The following is a 19,509-nucleotide window of genomic DNA, read 5'->3' on the forward strand; positions in this document are numbered from 1 at the left end:
TCTCTTCACCTGTACCATCTTTAATTTCTTTCATCAGTGTCTTATAGATTTCTTCATACAGGTCTTCTGTATCCTTAGGGAGGTTTATTCCTAGGTATTTTATTCTTTTTATTACAATGGTAAATGGGAGTGTTTCCTTAATTTCTAGATCAATGGAACAGGATAGAAAACCTAGAGATAAACCCATGCACATATAGTCACCTTATTTTTGATAAAGGAGGCCAGATTATACAATGGAGAAAAGACAGCCTCTTCAATAAGTGGTGCTGGGAAAACTGGACAGCTACATGTAAATGAATGAAATTAGAACACTCCCTAACACCATACACAAAAATAAACTCAAAATGTATTAAAGACGTAAATGTAAGGCCAGACACTATAAAACTCTTAGAGAAAAACATAAAAAGAACACTCTATGACATAAATCACAGCAAGGTCCTTTTTGACCCACCTCCTAGAGAAATGGAAATAAAAACAAAAATAAAGAAATGGGACCTAATGAAACTTAAAACTTTTGCACAGCAAAGGAAAAAATAAACAAAATGAAAAGACAACCCTCACATTGGGAGAAAATATTTGCAAATGAAGCAACTGACAAAGGATTAATCTCCAAAATTTACAAGCAGCTCATACAGCTCAATATCAGAAAAACAAACAACCCAATCCATAAATGAGCAGAAGACCTAAATAGACATTTCTCCAAAGAAGATATACAGATTGCCAACAAACACATGAACGGATGCTCAACATCCGTAATTATTAGAGAAATGCAAATCAAAATTACAGTGAGGTATCACCTCACACCAGTCAGAATGGCCAACATCAAAAAATCTACAAACAATAAATTTTGGAGAGGATGTGGAGAAAAGGGAACCCTCTTGCACTCTTGGTGGAAATGTAAATTGATAGAGCCACTATGGAGAACAGTATGGAGGTTCTTTAAAAAACTAAAAATGGAACTACCATTTGACTCAGCAATCCCACTACTGGGCATATACTCTGAGAAAACTATAATTCAAAAGGAGTCATGTACCACAATGTTCATGTCAGCTCTATTTACAATAGCCAGGATATGAAGCAATCTAAGTGTCCGTCGACAGATGAATGGATAAAGAGGATATGGCATAGATATACAATGTAATATTACTCAGCTAAAGAAAGAAATGAAATTGATTTATTTGTAGTAAGGTGGATGGATCTAGAGACTGTCATATGAGTTATTTGTAGTGAGCTGGAAGGATCGAGAGACTGTCATACAGAGTGAAGTAAGTCTGAAAGAGAAAAACAAATATTGTATGCTAACACACATATATGGGGTCTAAAAAGTAAAAAACGTTCTGAAGAATCCAGGGGCATGACAGGAATAAAGACACAGATGTAGAGAATAGACTTGAGTACATGGGGAGGGGGAAGGGTAAGCTGGGACGAAGTGAGAGAATGGCATGTGCTTATATATATATATATATATATATATATATATATATATATTACCAAATGTAAAATAGATAACTAGTGGGAAGAAGTCGCATAGCACAGGGAAATCAGCCCAGTGCTTTGTGACCACCTAGAGGGGTGGGATAGGGAGGGTGGGAGGGAGATGCCAGAGGGAAGAGATATGGGAATATAGGTATATGTATAGCTGATTCACTTTGTTATAAAGCTGAAACTAACACATCATTGTAAATCAATTATACTCCAATAAAGACGTTAAAAAAAAAGAATTAGTTTTGTAGAGAATGGTTTGTGCAGCATTTGCCACTATACAGGCTCAAAGTGAGCTTTTCCTACCTGAAGGAACATAGGAACAATGGAAATTCAAGCCCTCTATACTTTGGTGTTATACAGAATATATATTTAAAATAATAAAGAGGGGCTTCCCTGGTGGCGCAGTGGTTAAGGATCCACCTGCCAATGTACGAGACACGAGTTCGAGCCCTGGTCCTGGAAGATCCCACATGCCATGGAGCAACTAAGCCCGGACCACAACTACTGAAGCACACGCACTTAGAGCCCGTGCTCCAAAAGAAGAGAAGCCACCGCAATGAGAAGCCTGCACACAGCAACAAAGCATAGCCCCCGTTTGCTGCAACTAGAGAAAGCCCACACGTAGCAATGAAGACCCAACACAGCCAAAAATAAAAAAAAAAAATATGTAAATTTATAAAAAATAAGATAAAATAATAAAGAAAAATTAAGAATGAAAGTTTTAAAAATTAAGAGGAAATCTCACTTACCTAATAGTAAATTCAAGTTCCTACATATGATGTCACCATCTTCTCGCTGTGTCTTCATATCACCTTCTTCTTTTTAGCTCTCTGTGTCCAAGTTTCTTTTTATAAATACACTACTGAAATTGGTAAGGCCCACCATAATTAACTAACTTTATTTTATTTTATTTTGTGTACCAATATATATATTTAATCAGATGAGTACATCATGTGTTCCCAGTTTCCTCATTTACACAATTTCTCTCAGTATATACTTTTCAGCCACCATATGAGCTAAAAATTTTTGCTCAATAATTTACATCTTTTATACATATTTTGTCTCTGAGTTTTGTTTTGTTTTTCTTTAACTACATAATTACCTAATTTTAACTTTATTGCCTCAGTAAAGACACTATCTCCAAATATGGGCATATTCTGAGGTACACAGATTTAGGACTCCAACGTGAATTTTGTGAAGGACATAATTCAGCCCATAACAATGCTTAATGACTCTATATACCTTAAGAAACAGCTACTATGTCAATTTTACAAATGAGGAAACCAGTACTAAGAAGTTAGGTGAATGATCTAAATTCACTCAACCAGTACAGGGCAATCCAGACTTTGAATCTGGGTATCCTGTGTCTAATTAGGCATTCTTCCTAGTTATGAATTATCTATTCTATAAGGCACTCCAGAATATGACCCTGCATCACATTTTTCATTTTACCTCTTACTTACTTGCCACATAAGGCATTCTTACCTTCAGTCCTTTGCAAATCTCCTATCTACACCTCTATCTCTGCCTGTCAAGATTTTACATATCCATGAAGTTTTTACCTCAGATATCAACTATTTTATAATTTAAAACACCTGGTAAGATTTTTAAAAATCTCGATGTCCTCTCTACCATCCATGGCAATTAAGTCAATATCTCTGGAGGAAGAGACCAGAGAAGAGTACATATTTATTAAAGCTCCCAGATGATTCTAATGTGCAGCCAAAATTGAGAACCACAGACTTAAAATCTTGCCTCATTCATAATCAGCTGATCTTTACCAACACTTTTCCCAATTAAATTTTTATATTGGAACTAAAGACATCCATTAACCAAAACCAGAATGCAAATATAAGTCCATATTTTAAGATTATCCTTTATGAGCTTTTCTGGCTTATTCTTTCATTTTCAAGAAAAACAATGCACACATATTGAAATTTACCACTTAAAGTAATTACCCATGTACATTATGTATATATATATCTTATATTAAAAACAATATTATAATGGACTATAACTCTATGGTTGTCATTCATCAGAGTATTTATATTCCCAAGAATACCAGATGAGAACATTTCATTCTGATTTGCTTTATATCTTTTATTGCAATGGCCTTTACTTGTTGATACCACAGAAGTGTTCTCATATTGATATAACTGTTAATACCATCCCCATCAACACCCTCCTCCTCATCAGCATCATTAATCACTTCCTAGCTATTGACATCAGGAAATCATTGCTTCTCACTTTGGTTATTACAGTAACTTTCTGCCTCATCACTTGCTTCTTTTCCATTCTCTAATCTTTCTTCCACTTTGCTTCACAGGTAGTTCCCTACAGATTTTCTTACCTTAGTCTCCCATTGAAAGAACTTCAATGGTTCCATATACACATAGAAACATGTTAATGCCTGGCATTTAATACTTGGCATTCAAATTCCTGTCAAATATGGCTTCTATGTGAAATTTGCAGTATTTGCTCCCATAATATACTCCCTTGTAACTTATGGTCTCTGGAGACCCAGTCATCCTTCCCTCAGTATATCCCAAATATGTTCTGCTAATTCCAGTGTCTGCCTGAGAAAATCCTAAAGTTTCCTTAAGATCAGATTATATCTATTCCATCAAAAAACCTTTGCATAACCTCCCCAATGGAATTAGTGTCCATTTATCATGTTTCTTTAGAACTTCTCTGGTTCCCTTAATACAGGACCATGGATGGGATTTAAAGGTTCATTAGTAGAATTTAAATTATATTTACAATTTTGTGTGTATATGCATTTCCCAACTGTACATTTTTCATCAATATCTTACTAATTTCATGACCCCAAAAGTGAGTAAGACCCAATGATCTATGAGATAATTTACTTAACTGTATTTTCATTCAGACTATACTATCCTAGACAATAAGGTCTGAGTCTTAGTTATCTTTGTAGTGACCTCAGAATTTGGCTTAAAGTGTAAGCATGATCTGGGAACAAATGGAAACTGAGTTAGTTCATAAAATATTGTGGACATTTATTTATATTATGTGGCTAATATAGTATGCAACTCTCTTTAGCTGGTTAGATGATACATGTACAAGAATGAGGTAGCCAGGACAAGTGAGCAATATCATAAAGGATATTTTAAAGAAATACTAAGTTCAGGAAACCTGGAGATTTCTTTCCAGGAGCAAGCAATTGACATATGAAAATCATAGTGGAATTCATCATCAAAAGGGTAAGAATTCCTAAGGAGATAAAGAACTCTGCTTGGTGAGAAGAAATATGAGAGTATTTTATTTTCCTTTCTATATATCTCTAATACCTTATCCAGTTCCTTGAGGTAATTGATACTTAATATAAGTTTATGGATTACATGATTAAATAAGTAAATGAGAAATACCCATGTGGCTGAGACATATACATTTAGTGGAGGTAAGTTGTTGAAACAGGTGAGATTATCTCATCTGTCCTAGAAAGGGCTATGCTTTAGTAAAAAAAAAAAAAAAAAAGGAAAGAAAAGAAAAGACACATTTGGAAAGGATTTTCCTTTACACCCCCAGTTCATAAGAATCAGTGAATTCTTTTTACAGACCATGTATTATTGCAGTGAAAATGTTGAAACAAAAATAAGTAATATCCCAGATGTATTAATGGCTGAAGTTCAGCTCCATTTGACACCGATTTATCAATGTTATATTACTAGTGGGTTATAGCATAGGTGGTAATTGTGGGGATAAAGTCAGACAAGGGTGTGAGAAATTACTTTCAAATCAATTCTTAATGCCTAATCTTCAGCACTTTTGTGACCTTCTAATTCTTTCAATATTCTTCAATTGATAAAGCAAAAGAAGAATGATATTAGCTTAAAGTGTCCAAAATTTGGGGGGTTAACATAATATTGGAATAGGTAAAAGTGAATTTTATGACAGTGATTGGTATCCAGGATAACTTCTTACCATTGCTAATATTTCTAAATGGAAACAATAAAACAGTACAATTTACAGAGAATTTTGAATTGGAGTTTTGAGAACTGCAGTCTTCCCCACCAATAGACACCATTATGAAGGAAAGAGAGCATAAAATATACCAAAGTTAAAAAGTTTGTGTTACACATTTCTTTTCCTTTAAATGTGCACATTGTTCCCAGTGTTTGGTTGCCCACAGGCTTATCACCACCGTAGGAGAAATGAATCCAGAATTCTCCAGGAGGAAAAGCCTGCTAAAGCATGTTCTAAAGAGGAGAAAAAACAATCTGGATTCTTAGTTTGGTGTGATGTGTCTTGGTTTCAGAACAGGCAGATAATGCACCAAATGTACTAGCACATTTCATACAGGGGCAGAGTTGGAAAGTTTCATCTAGCCACAGGGAAATCCTAGTGGTAGCAACCATCTGATTAGAGGTACAGCAGGATGATGGCTCACAGCAGGGCTTGTCACGTTAGCTTATGATAGGCCAGAGAACTCTGCTGTTCAAGTAGTCTGCACTTGATCATTCCAAATGAGGTAAGCCCTACTCAGATCCAATGCCTGTTAATAACTATCGTCATTCTACCACTTCAGGTGTTTGAGATGAGTAATTCCTCTAATTTTCAGCTGGATAAGTAAATATTTTTCCTAGTCCTTTTATAATTGTTTTGAGATGCAGTATATACAAATTGTTGTTGTTGTTAAGGTATTTTGTGTTTGATTTTCTCTCCTCAAATTTGCCATAAAATCAAAATTTCTTTTAAGTGCATGTGTACTATAGAAATCTTTAGTGCTACAGGGAAAGAATATCTCAGCTAGGTAAAGGCAGTTGTTCTCAAACATGAGCATGCATCAGAAGCTTCTGGAGACGACTTGTGAAAACAAACATTATTGGACCCCACCACCAGTGTGTCTGATTCACTGGGTCTGGAGTGGGGCCCAGAGTAGGAACATGTGATCCTGATCGTGCTTGTCCAGAGACCACACTTTTGAGAACCACTGACATAAGGGAGTATGGATCAAATTTAGAGAAGGTGGTAAAATTATGAGGAAACTCATGCTGTTTCTAAGGTATCATGTTACCTTTTATATGTGAAGCTCATGATGCTGTCCATGAACATGCTGGGCTTTGGTGTTTTTGTTCATCTATGTGTGTTTACCTTCCAAGGGTGGAATAGGTTTTTTACATGTAGCCATTCTCTTCATCCACCCTCTTCCTGCAAGTGGCAGTGGTTAAGGATCATCTAAAATTGCTTTGCAAGACACTGATTCAGGCCAGTTTGGGGAAATAAGAACTTAGTAAATAAAATTTTCCACAATTTTCCATTCAAGATGATATAAAATGTTAATGTTTTATCCTCCTACATTTTAAAAGGGAATAGTCTTTTCCTGTATTTTCCTTTTCTTTCTTTTATTTTTACATTTGGATTTGCAAGTTCATCACTAAAGAAGTTCTTCATTGCCTTTCCTAAACATTTGTCCATAGGCAGCACTCTGTGAAATATATTCCTAGGTCATGATCTTATGGTAAATAACAGAAGGACTTAAATTCTAGGATAGTCAGGTGACTAACAAAACACACACACACACACACACACACGCACATGCATGCACACACACAGACACAGAGTCTTTGAAAATCACCTTCAAAGAGAAGAACAGAAATCTAATCTGTTGATTTAATGCTTAAGTAAATATAACTCTGTTTTCAACTCACCTTTAATTAGCATGTTCTTTTGGGTAAGACACCACTTCTCTTGGTTAGATCTTATGTCCTGTCACTTGCATGACTCTAGAGACTGAGTTCAAGTTAGCATCTCAAGCCCTTGAAACTTACCACTACTTAGTTATGGATATATCAACTTAGAGTAAAATTACAATGACTATATACTTTCATAGCCTACTCCTGAAGAAATATAGTACTGTTTACTTCCTTTGCCTTCAGACTCTCCTTTCTGAAAATACTAAAAAATTTACAGCATACACCTGCATAAACAACCAAATATATTTTTCCTGAAATAGATTATTTCTTACTTGTTCCATCTAAACATCTTTTTGACAAAGAAAGTCTTTTCCCTTATTTGTTTGGTTTTATTAGCTGATCTAGGATAAATTTAAACTTATCCCCCACTAGTAAGATGAGATTCACATTTGCTTTTTATGCAGAGAGAGTAATATGTAAATCTCAGTTTATAACAAAAGTGTGTTCTTTAACAAAACAGCATTGTCAAAGAACACATTACTAACACAGACAGGAAATTTGGGCAAGCTTTTAGTTTTTTCTTGTAAATAATTCACAGTTTAGAGATTTAAAGTGGTGAATTATAAAATTAGGATTATCCAACTTGACATGTATATTATGCATATTAAATAATTACATTTTTACTTATAACATAGTATACCAATTGAGAGGTTGTAGGCCCAGAAGATTTTTTTTTATATTTAAAGCTTCCTTTTCTATTTGTCAAGAGCCAAAAATTTAACAAGTATGAATGTATTAATAGATTGATCTCAAGAACTAACATAATTTAAAGTGTGGAAAGTCTTTGGGAAATTGTGATGAGATAGATCTCTGGGTCACAGTGGACAAAGAACTAAATATGATTCATTTGTGTAGGAAAACTCCAAAAGGATGTACATAAAATGTTAACAGTGGTTTTGTTGTGGTTTTGTTTATTTTACTGGGTAACAGAATGATTGTTTCTTCCACTTCACTTTACCTGTCTGCATTTGATAGGTATAATGTAGTGAATACATGTTGCACGTGTTGCATTTGTAACATTTTTCTTTCTTTTTTTTTTTTTTTAAACATCTTTATTGGGGTATAATTGCTTTACAATGGTGTGTTAGTTTCTGCTTTATAATAAAGTGAATCAGCTATACATATACATATGTTCCCATATGTCTTCCCTCTTGCGTCTCCCTCCCTCCCACTCTCCCCATCCCACCCTTCCAGGCTGTCACAAAGCACCGAGCTAATATCCCTGTGCCTTGCGGCTGCTTCCCCCCAGCTATCTACCTTACTACGTTTGTTAGTGTGTATATGTCCATGACTCTCTCTCGCCCTGTCAAACTCACCCTTCCCCCTCCCCATATCCTCAAGTCCGTTCTCCAGTAGGTCTGCGTCTTTATTCCTGTCTTACCCCTAGGTTCTTCATGACATTTTTTTCCCTTAAATTCCATATATATGTGTTAGCATACGGTATTTGTCTTTTTCTTTCTGACTTACTTCACTCTGTATGACAGATTCTAGGTCTATCCATCTCATTACAAATAGCTCAATTTCATTTCTTTTTAAGGCTGAGTAATATTCCATTGTGTATATGTGCCACATCTTCTTTATCCATTCATCCGATGATGGGCGCTTAGGTTGTTTCCATCTCCGGGCTATTGTAAATAGAGCTGCAATGAACATTTTGGTACATGACTCTTTTTGAATTTTGGTTTTCTCAGGGTATATGCCCAGTAGTGGGATTGCTGGGTCATACGGTAATTCTATTTGTAGTTTTTTAAGGAACCTCCATACTGATCTCCATAGTGGCTGAATCATTTCACATTCCCACCAGCAGTGCAAGAGTGTCCCCTTTTCTCCACACCCTCTCCAGCATTTATTGTTTCTAGATTTTTTGATGATGGCCATTCTGACTGGTGTGAGATGATATCTCATTGTAGTTTTGATTTGCATTTCTCTAATGATTAATGATGTTGAGCATTCTTTCATGTGTTTGTTGGCATTCTGTATATCTTCTTTGGAGAAATGTCTATTTAGGTCTTCTGCCCATTTTTGGATGGGGTTTTTTGTTTTTTTGTTATTGAGCTGCATGAGCTGCTTGTAAATTTTGGAGATTAATCCTTTGTCAGTTGCTTCATTTGCAAATGTTTTCTCCCATTCTGAGGGTTGTCTTTTGGTCTTGGTTATGGTTTCCTTTGCTGTGCAAAAGCTTTGAAGTTTCATTAGGTCCCATTTGTTTATTTTTGTTTTTATTTCCATTACTCTAGGAGGTGAGTCAGAAAGGATCTTGCTGTGATTTATGTCATAGAGTGTTCTTCCTATGTTTTCTTCTAAGAGTTTGATAGTTTCTGGCCTTACATTTAATCCATTTTGAGCTTATTTTTGTGTATGGTGTTAGGGAGTGATCTAATCTCATACTTTTACATGTACCTGTCCAGTTTTCCCAGCACCATTTATTGAAGAGGCTGTCCTTTCTCCACTGTACATTCCTGCCTCCTTTATCAAACATAAGGTGTCCATATGTGCGTGGGTTTATCTCTGGGCTTTCTATCCTGTTCCACTGATCTATCTTTCTGTTTTTGTGCCAGTACCATACTGTCTTGATTACTGTTGCTTTGTAATATAGTCTGAAGTCAGGGAGACTGATTCCTCCAGCTCCTTTTTTCGTTCTCAAGATTGCTTTGGCTATTCGGGGTCTTTTGTGTTTCCATACAAATTGCGAAATTTTTTGTTCTAGTTCTGTGAAAAATGCCAGTGGTAGTTTGATAGGGATTGCATTGAATCTGTAGATTGCTTTGGGTAGTAGACTCATTTTCACAATGTTGATTCTTCCCATCCAAGAACATGGTATATCTCTCCATCTATTTGTATCATCTTTAATTTCTTTCATCAGTGTCTTATAATTTTCTGCATACAGGTCTTTCGTATCCTTAGGTAAGTTTATTCCTAGATATTTTATTCTTTTTGTTGCAGTGGTAAATGGGAGTGTTTTCTTGATTTCACTTTCAGATTTTTCATCATTAGTATATAGGAATGCCAGCGATTTCTGTGCATTAATTTTGTATCCTGCTACTTTACCAAATTCATTGATTAGCTCTAGTAGTTTTCTGGTAGCATCTTTAGGATTCTCTATGTATAGTACCATGTCATCTGCAAACAGTGACAGCTTTACTTCTTCTTTTCCGATTTGGATTCCTTTTATTTCCTTTTCTTCTCTGATTGCTGTGGCTAAAACTTCCAAAACTATGTTGAATAAGAGTGGTGAGAGTGGGCAACCTTGTCTTGTTCCTGATCTCAGTGGAAATGCTTTCAGTTTTTCACCATTGAGGATGATGTTTGCTGTGGGCTTGTCATATATGGCCTTTATTATGTTGAGGAAAGTTCCCTCTATGCCTACTTTCTGGAGGGTTGTTATCATAAATGGGTGTTGAATTTTGTCGAAAGCTTTCTCTGCATCTATTAAGATGATCATATGGTTTTTCTTCTTCAATTTGTTAATATGGTTTATCACATTGATAGATTTGTGTATATTGAAGAATCCTTGCATTCCTGGAATAAACCCCACTTGATCATGGTGTATGATCCTTTTAATGTGCTGTTGGATTCTGTTTGCTAGTATTTTGTTGAGGATTTTTGCATCTATGTTCATCAGTGATATTGGCCTGTAGTTTTCTTTCTTTGTGACATCCTTGTCTGGTTTTGGTATCAAGGTGATGGTGGCCTCATAGAAGGAATTTGGGAGTGTTCCTCCCTCTGCTATATTTTGGAAGAGTGTGAGAAGGATAGGTGTTAGCTCTTCTCTAAACGTTTGATAGAATTCACCTGTGAAGCCATCTGGTCCTGGGCTTTTGTTTGTTGGAAGGTTTTTTAATCACAGTTTCAATTTCAGTGCTTGTGATTGGTCTGTTCATATTTTCTATTTCTTCCTGATTCAGTCTTGGCAGGTTGTGCATTTCTAAGAATTTGTCCATTTCTTCCAGATTGTCCATTTTATTGGCATAGAGTTGCTTGTAGTAATCTCTCATGATTTTTTGTATTTCTGCAGTGTCAGTTGTTACTTCTCCTTTTTCATTTCTAATTCTATTGATTTGAGTCTTCTCCCTTTTTTTCTTGATGAGTCTGGCTAGCGGTTAATCTATTTTGTTTATCTTCTCAAAGAACCAGCTTTTAGTTTTACTGATCTTTGCTATCGTCTCCTTCATTTCTTTTTCATTCATTTCTGATCTGATTTTTATGATTTCTTTCCTTCTGCTAGCTTTGGGGTTTTTTTGTTCTTCTTTCTCTAATTGCTTGAGGTGCAAGGTTAGGTTGTTTATTCGAGATGTTTCCTGCTTCTTAAGGTGGGCTTGTATTGCTATAAACTTCCCCCTTAGAACTGCTTTTGCTGCATCCCATAGGTTTTGGGTCGTTGTGTCTCTATTGTCATTTCTAGGTATTTTTTAATTTCCTCTTTGATTTCTTCAGTGATCACTTCATTATTAAGTAGTGTATTGTTTAGCTTCCATGTGTTTGTATTTTTTACAGATCTTTTCCTGTAATTGATATCTAGTCTCATGGCGTTGTGGTCAGAAAAGATACTTGATACAATTTCAGTTTTCTTAAATTTACCAAGGCTTGATTTGTGACCCAAGATATGATCTATCCTGGAGAATGTTCCATGAGCACTTGAGAAAAATGTGTATTCTGTTGTTTTTGGATGGAGTGTCCTATAAATATCAATTAAGTCCATCTTGTTTAATGTATCATTTAAAGCTTGTGTTTCCTTATTTATTTTCATTTTGGATGATCTGTCCATGGGTGAAAGTGGGGTGTTAAAGTCCCCTACTATGAATGTGTTAGTGTTGATCTCCCCTTTTATGGTTGTTAGTATTTGCCTTATGTATTGAGGTGCTCCTATATTGGGTGCAGAAATATTTACAATTGTTATATCTTCTTCTTGGATCGATCCCTTGATCATTATGTAGTGTCCTTCTTTGTCCCTTTTAATAGTCCTTATTTTAAAGTCTATTTTGCCTGATATGAGAATTGCTACTCCAGCTTTCTTTTGGTTTCCATTTGCATGGAATATCTTTTTCCATCCCCTTACTTTCAGTCTGTATGTGTCTCTAGGTCTGAAGTGGGTCTCTTGTAGACAGAATATATAAGGGTCTTGTTTTTGTATCCATTCAGCCAATCTGTGTCTTTTGGTGGGAGCATTTAGTCCATTTACATTTAAAGTAATTATCGATATGTATGTTCCTCTTCCCATTTTCTATATTGTTTTGGGTTCGCTACTATAGGTCGTTTCCTTCTCTTGTGTTTCTTGTCTAGAGAAGTTCCTTTAGCATTTGTTGTAAAGCTGGTTTGGTGGTGATGAACTCTCTCAGCTTTTGCTTGTCTGTGAAGGTTTTAATTTCTCCATCAAATGTGAATGAGATCCTTGCTGGGTAGAGTAGTCTTGGTTGCAGGCTTTTCTCCTTCATCACTTTCAGTATGTCTTGCCACTCCCTTCTGGCTTGTAGGGTTTCTGCTGAGAGATCAGCTGTTAACCTTATGGGGATTCCCTTGTGTGTTATTTGTTGTTTTTCCCTTGCTGCTTTTAATATGCTTTCTTTGTACTTAATTTTTGACAGTTTGATTAATATGTGTCTTGGCGTGTTTCTCCTTGTATTTATCCTGTATGGGACTCTCTGTGCTTCCTGGACTTGATTAACTATTTCCTTTCCCATATTAGGGAAGTTTTCAACTATAATCTCTTCAAATATTTTCTCAGACCCTTTCTTTCTTTCTTCTTCTTCTGGAACCCCTATAATTCGAATGTTGGTGCGTTTCATGTTGTCCCAGAGGTGTCTGAGACTGTCCTCAGTTCTTTTCATTCTTTTTTCTTTATTCTGCTCTGCAGTAGTTATTTCCACTACTTTATCTTCCAGGTCACTTATCCGTTCTTCTGCCTCAGTTATTCTGCTATTGATCCTATCTAGAGTGGTTTTAATTTCATTTATTGCGTTGTTCATCATTGCTTGTTTCATCTTTAGTTCTTGTATGTCCTTGTTAACTGTTTCTTGCATTTTGTCCATTCTTTTTCCAAGATTTCGGATCATCCTTACTATCATTATTCTGAATTCTTTTTCAGGTATATTGCCTATTTCCTCTTCATTTGTTAGGTCTGGTGGGTTTTTATCTTGCTCCTTCATCTGCTGTGTGTTTTTCTGTCTTCTCATTTTGCTTATCTTACTGTGTTTGGGGTCTCCTTTTTGCAGGCTGCACGTTCGTAGTTCCCTTTGTTTTTGATGTCTGTCTCCAGTGGCTAAGGTTGTTTCAGTGGGTTGTGTAGGCTTCCTGGTGGAGGGAACTAGTGCCTGTGTTGTGCTGGATGAGGCTGGATCTTGTCTCTCTAGTGGGCAGGTTCACGTCTGGTGGCATGTTTTGGGGTGTCTGTGGCCTTATTATGATTTTAGGCAGCCTCTCTGCTAATGGGTGGGGTTGTGTTCCTGTTTTGCTAGTTGTTTGGCATAGGTTGTCCAGCACTGTCGCTTGCTGTTCTTTGAGTGAAGCTGGGTGCTGGTGTTAAGATGGAGGTCTCTGGGAGATTTCCACCCTTTAATATTATGTGGAGCTGGGAGGTCTCTTGTTGACCAGTGTCCTGAAGTTGGCTCTCCTACCTCAGAGGCAGAGCCCTGACTCCTGGTTGAAGCACCAAGAGACTTTCATCCACACAGCTCAGAATAAAAGGGAGAAAAAGTAGAGAGAATAAGTAGAAGTATGAGTAAAGAAAGAAGGAAAGGTGGAAAGGAAGGAAGGAAGAAAGAAGCAAAGAAGGAAAGAAAGGAGGGAGGGAGGGAGGGAGGGAAGAAGGAAGGAAGGAGGGGAAGAAGGATAAAAGACAGAAAGAAAGATGATACAGTAAAAATAAAATAAAGTATAATATAGTTATTGAATTAAAAAATATTTAGAAAAAAAAAAAAAAGGGATGGATAGAACCTTAGGACAAATGTTGGAAGCAAAGCTATACAGAGAAAATCTTACACAGAAGCATACACATACACCTTCACAAAAAGAGGTAAAGGGGGAAAAATCATAAATCTTGCTCTCAGAGACCACCTCCTCAATTTGGGGTGATTCGTTGTCTAAAGGAGGGAAGGAAGGAAGGAAAGAAAGAAAGAACGAAGGTAAAGTATAATAAAGTTATTACAATTAAACTTAATTATTAAGAAAAAGAATTTTTTAAAAAAAATCATGGACGGATAGTGCCCTAGGAGAAATGGTGGACGCAAGAGTATACAGACAAGATCTCACACAGAAGCATACACGTAGACATTCACACAAAGAGGAAAAGGGAAAAAAAATCATAGATCTCGCTCCTAAATTCCCCCTCTTCAATTTGGGATCATTCCTTGTCTATTCAGGTATTCTACAGATGCAGGGTATATCAAGTTGATTGTGGAGCTTTAATCCGCTGCTTCTGTGGCTGGTGGGAGAGATTTCCCTTTCTCTTCTTTGTTCTGACAGCTCACAGGAGCTCAGCTTTGGATTTGGCCCTGCCTCTGCGTGTAGGTCGCTGGAGGGCGTCTGTTTTTTTGCTCAGATAGGACGGGGTTAAAGGAGCCGCTGATTCTGGGCCTCCGGCTCACGCAGGCCGGGGGTTGGGGAATGGGGGTAGGAGGGGCACTACGTGCGGGGCGGGCCTGTGGCGGCAGAGGCAGCGTGACGTTGCGGCAGAGGCCGGCGTGACGTTGCACCAGCCTGAGGCTCGCTGTGCGTTGTCCCGGGGAAGTTGTCCCTGGATCCTGGGAACCTGGCAGTGGCGGGCTGCACAGGCTCCGCGGAAGAGGGGTGTGGAGAGTGACTTGTGCTCGCACACAGGCCCCTTGCTGGCGGCAGCAGCAGCCTTAGCGTCTCCCGCCCGTCTCTGGGGTCCGCGGTTTTAGCCGCGGCTCGCGCCCGTCTCTGGAGATCCTTTAAGCAGCGCTCTTAAACCCCTCTCCTGCGCACCAGGAAACAAAGAGGGAAGAAAAAGTCTCTTGCCTCTTCGGCAGGTGCAGGCTTTTCCCCGAACTCCCTCCCGGCTAGTCGTGATGCACTAACCCCTTCAGGCTATGTTCAAGCTGCCAACCCCAGTCCTCTCCCTGAGCTCCGTCCAAAACCAAAACCCGAGCCTCAGCTCGCAGCCCTGCCCGCCCCGGCGGGTGAGCAGACAAGCCTCTCGGGTTGGTGAGTGCCGGTCGGCACCGATCGTCTCTGCAGGAATCTCCCCGCTTTGCCCTCCGCACCCGTCGCTGTGCACTACTCCGCGGTCCCGAAACTCCCCCCTCCGCCTCCCACAGTCTCCGCCCGCGGAGGGGCTTCCTAGTGTGTGGAAACTTTTCCTCCTTCACAGCTCCCTCCCACTGGTGCAGGTGCCGTCCTTATTCTTTTGTCTCTGTTTTTTCTTTTTTTCTTTTGCCCTACCCAGGTACGTGGGGAGTTTCTTGCCTTTTGGGAGGTCTGAGGTCTTCTGCCAGCCTTCAGTAGGAGTTCTGTACGAGTTGTTCCACGTGTGGATGTATTGCTGGTGTATCCGTGGGGAGGAAGGCGATCTCCGCGTCTTACTCTTCCGCCATCTTCAAGTTCCCCCTGTGCTTCATTTTTAAAGAGAGAAATAAAAGGGGAAATTTTAAGAAAAGTTTTAGTAGAAAATAATATTATTAAAGTATCAAAATGCAAAACCAGTAGGAGAAGCTTACAGAATCAGATTCCTTCCTTCTCTGAGTCCAGATAGCACTTTTAGTCTAGAACAGGATAATAAAACCTGTTTATCCAATAGAGTGTGAGTTTTTCAAGGACAAGGACCATCATTATGCTTCTGTTTTCTAAAATATATCTATGTCTGTGTATATGCTCAATAGACACTGTTGATTATATTTGTTAACTCCATAAACAGAGAAAAGAGGAGTCTAACAAGGGTTTACAATTTTAGAGATGAACTTGGATGATAAATTCATATGGGATGAATAGTCTGGCAAATAACCTAACCCAAACTAAAGATAGCCCCAATTTCTGCTACTAAAATCCTGAAGACCAGGTGGTGTAGTTTCATAATCTCTGGGCAGGGAAGGCATAATTCATGAATGACTGGGTTTGGAAGAGTGTTGGGAATAGCCTGTAATAAAATTCATGTACTCTTGTGAAGGATTTAGAGTAATATAAAGCTATTTTAGACTTCTTACTCTTTCAAAGCATAAAATATTTTCAAATAATCAATAGGATAGACTGAGTAAACGAGCATGTCCTTTTATAGCACTATCATACATTATTGTGATTCTTTGACGGTGTTTGTAAGCTTATCTTCCTCACTGGAATGTACAATTCTGTAGCATAACTAAGATATTCTGATTCGTCCTACAGTCCCTACAATGGCCCATTGGTAGAGATACTCAATAAATCCTTATTGAATGTACAACTCAAACAAGTAAAAATATCCTGTTGGTGTTTAAGTTGTACCACAAAATTTTCCCAGGTTATTTCCAACGTTTTAACCATGACTATCCTATACAAACAGTAATAAACTCTAACTTCTGTACTCAATGAACCTATTTAAATCCTTTCTTTGGGGAAAGTATTTGTTGATACAGATTATATATATATATACACATACATACATATATATATATGATCTGTACTGATACTTTTCTTTTGCTTTATCATGGCTAAACCAGAACAGTGATGAAAATTTACATTTGGTACTAATATTCTAAAATGACCTTTTTTTCCCTATAAGATGACCCATAAATTGGTGTCTTGTATTGGTTTATGTACCTCCTATGGAAAAATAATTAATAAACTTTTATTTTGGAATAACTTTAGATTCATATGCAGGTGGAAAATATAATACAGATGACATAAAATTTTATGCAGAAAATCCCAGAGAATAATAATATAAAACCCTCCTAGAACTAATAAGTGAGGTTTGTAAGGTTGTAGGATACAAGGTCAACACAGAAAATGTAATTGTATATTTGTACATACAAATGATGGACAATTGGAAAACAAGATTTAAAACCACAACATCATTTACAATAGCTCCAAAAAATGAAATACCTATACATGAATCTAAAAAAACATACACAGGATCTGTATGCTGAACACTAATATGTTGATAAAAGATGTCAACGATGACTTAAGTAAATGGAGAGACTTACCAAGATCATGGTTTGCAAGATTCAACATAGTAAATATATCAGTTCTTTTCAAAGTGATCTATGAGTCTGATATAATGTCAGTCCAAATCCCAGCTAGAGCTTTATAGATATACACAAGCTGATTCTAAAATTTATATGAAAGGGTAAAGAAACTACAACAGGTAAAGTAATTTGGAAAAAAGAACAATGTTGGGAGAACTACACTACTAGAATTTAAAATTTAATATAAATTTACAGTAATAATGTGACATTGTCAAATATAGACATATATATATATATATTTCAATGGAACAGAATACAATCCAGGAATAGACCCATGCAAATATGATCATTTTATCTTGAAAAAAATTGCAAAGCAATTCAAGGGAAAAATGAAGTCTTTTTTTTTTTTAACAAATGGTGTTCATAAACTGTATGTAAACAAAAGTGAAATTCAAACTAAACTTCATATCTTATTCAAAAATTAACTCTAAGTGTATTATAGATCTCAATGAAAGCATAAAATTATAAAAAGCTTTAAAAAGAAACATTTCCTGACTGGGTTTGGAACAAGAGTTCTTATAACTAACACCAATAACATGATCCATTAAAGAGAAAAATGATAAATCATAGTTTTTCAAAATAAAAAAAATGCTTTACCAGAGGCACTGGTTAGAGAAATCCAAAGACAAGCTAAAGATTGGTAGAAAATATTTGTAAATCACACAGGATATTCCACCAGAGTATTCAAAGAAACCTCAAAACTCAGCAGTAACAAAATGAACAACCCAGTTTTTAAAAACTGTAAAGTACTCGGACAGTGTTAATGTAATTAAATAAGGAGGCAAGACTGGGGCTCAAATTATTGGTAGCCTACATAAGCAAACTGAAAACTAAGGCAGAGCAAATGCACTAGAATTGGAGAAAGTAAAACTTAAGAACAACCAATCAAATAGCCAACTCAGCTATTGAGCTATAAGGCAACCACTTTTGTTATAACTAATCAAAAAATTTTCTCTGCTTTGCTTCCAAGTCTTTTCTATAAAAAACTTGCCAGAGTTCCTGTTCGTGCAGCACTCCTAACTACTTTCATTTCAGTGCTGCCCAATTAGAAATAATGTATGTCAAATAAGCTTAAAAAATTTTATTGTTGTGCAGTCTATCTTTTAACAACAGACATTCTACCAAAAAGGATATACAGATGTAAGCACATGAAAAAATATTCAGTGTTATTTATTAGCCACTAAAGAAATGCAAATTAAAACCAAAATGTATTATCTCTATACACACCTTGCACACCTGGTAGAAAGACTAAAATAGAAAATGCTGACAATACCAACTGTTGGTGAAGATGTAGAGCAATTAGAACACTCATGAATTACTGACAGAAATGCAAGACCACTTTGGAAAACAGTTTTGCAGTTGATTTTTATTTTTAATAACCGGGTGAGGTTTTCTTTAATGTTTATTTATTTATTTGGTTGTGCTGGGTCTTATTTGTGGCACACAGGATCTTTGTTGTCACAGATGAGATCTTCATTGTGGCACACAGGAATTTTAGTTGTGATATGTGGGATCTTCAGTTGCAGTATGCAGAATCTTCATTGCAGCATGCCTTTAGATGCAACATGCAGACTCTTAGTTGAGGCATGCAGGATCTGACCAGGGATCAAACCTGGGCCCTCTGCATTGGGAGCATGGGCTCTTAACCATTGAACTACCAGGGAGGTTCCATGCAGTTTCTTATTAAATGAAACATAAACATACCACTAGACCCATCCAAGCAAATGGGTATTTACTCTAGCAAAATAATGACATATGTACACAAAATTCTGGACATGATTGTTTCTAGCAGTGTTCTTCATAATAGATAAAAACTGGAAACAGCCAAAATTTCCTTCATTGGGTTAATGATAAACGGTGGTTTATCACAAAATGTAATACCACTTAGCAACAAAAAAATGAAACTAATAATACATGCAACAGCTTGAATAATTCTGAAAAGAAGTTATGCTGAGTACAAGAAAGTCATCATTCATACTGTATTATTCCATTTACATGGTTACAAAGTATCAATACATATGGTATAATTACATTTATATGATATTCTCAAAAAGACAAAACTATAGTGATGTAGAACATATTAGTTGCTAGAGTTTATACTTGATAGGTGGTAGAAAAATAAAGATATGTCACAAGGAAGT

Source organism: Phocoena phocoena, chromosome 13 (assembly GCF_963924675.1).
Source record: "Phocoena phocoena chromosome 13, mPhoPho1.1, whole genome shotgun sequence".
Taxonomy (NCBI): Eukaryota; Metazoa; Chordata; class Mammalia; order Artiodactyla; family Phocoenidae; genus Phocoena; species Phocoena phocoena.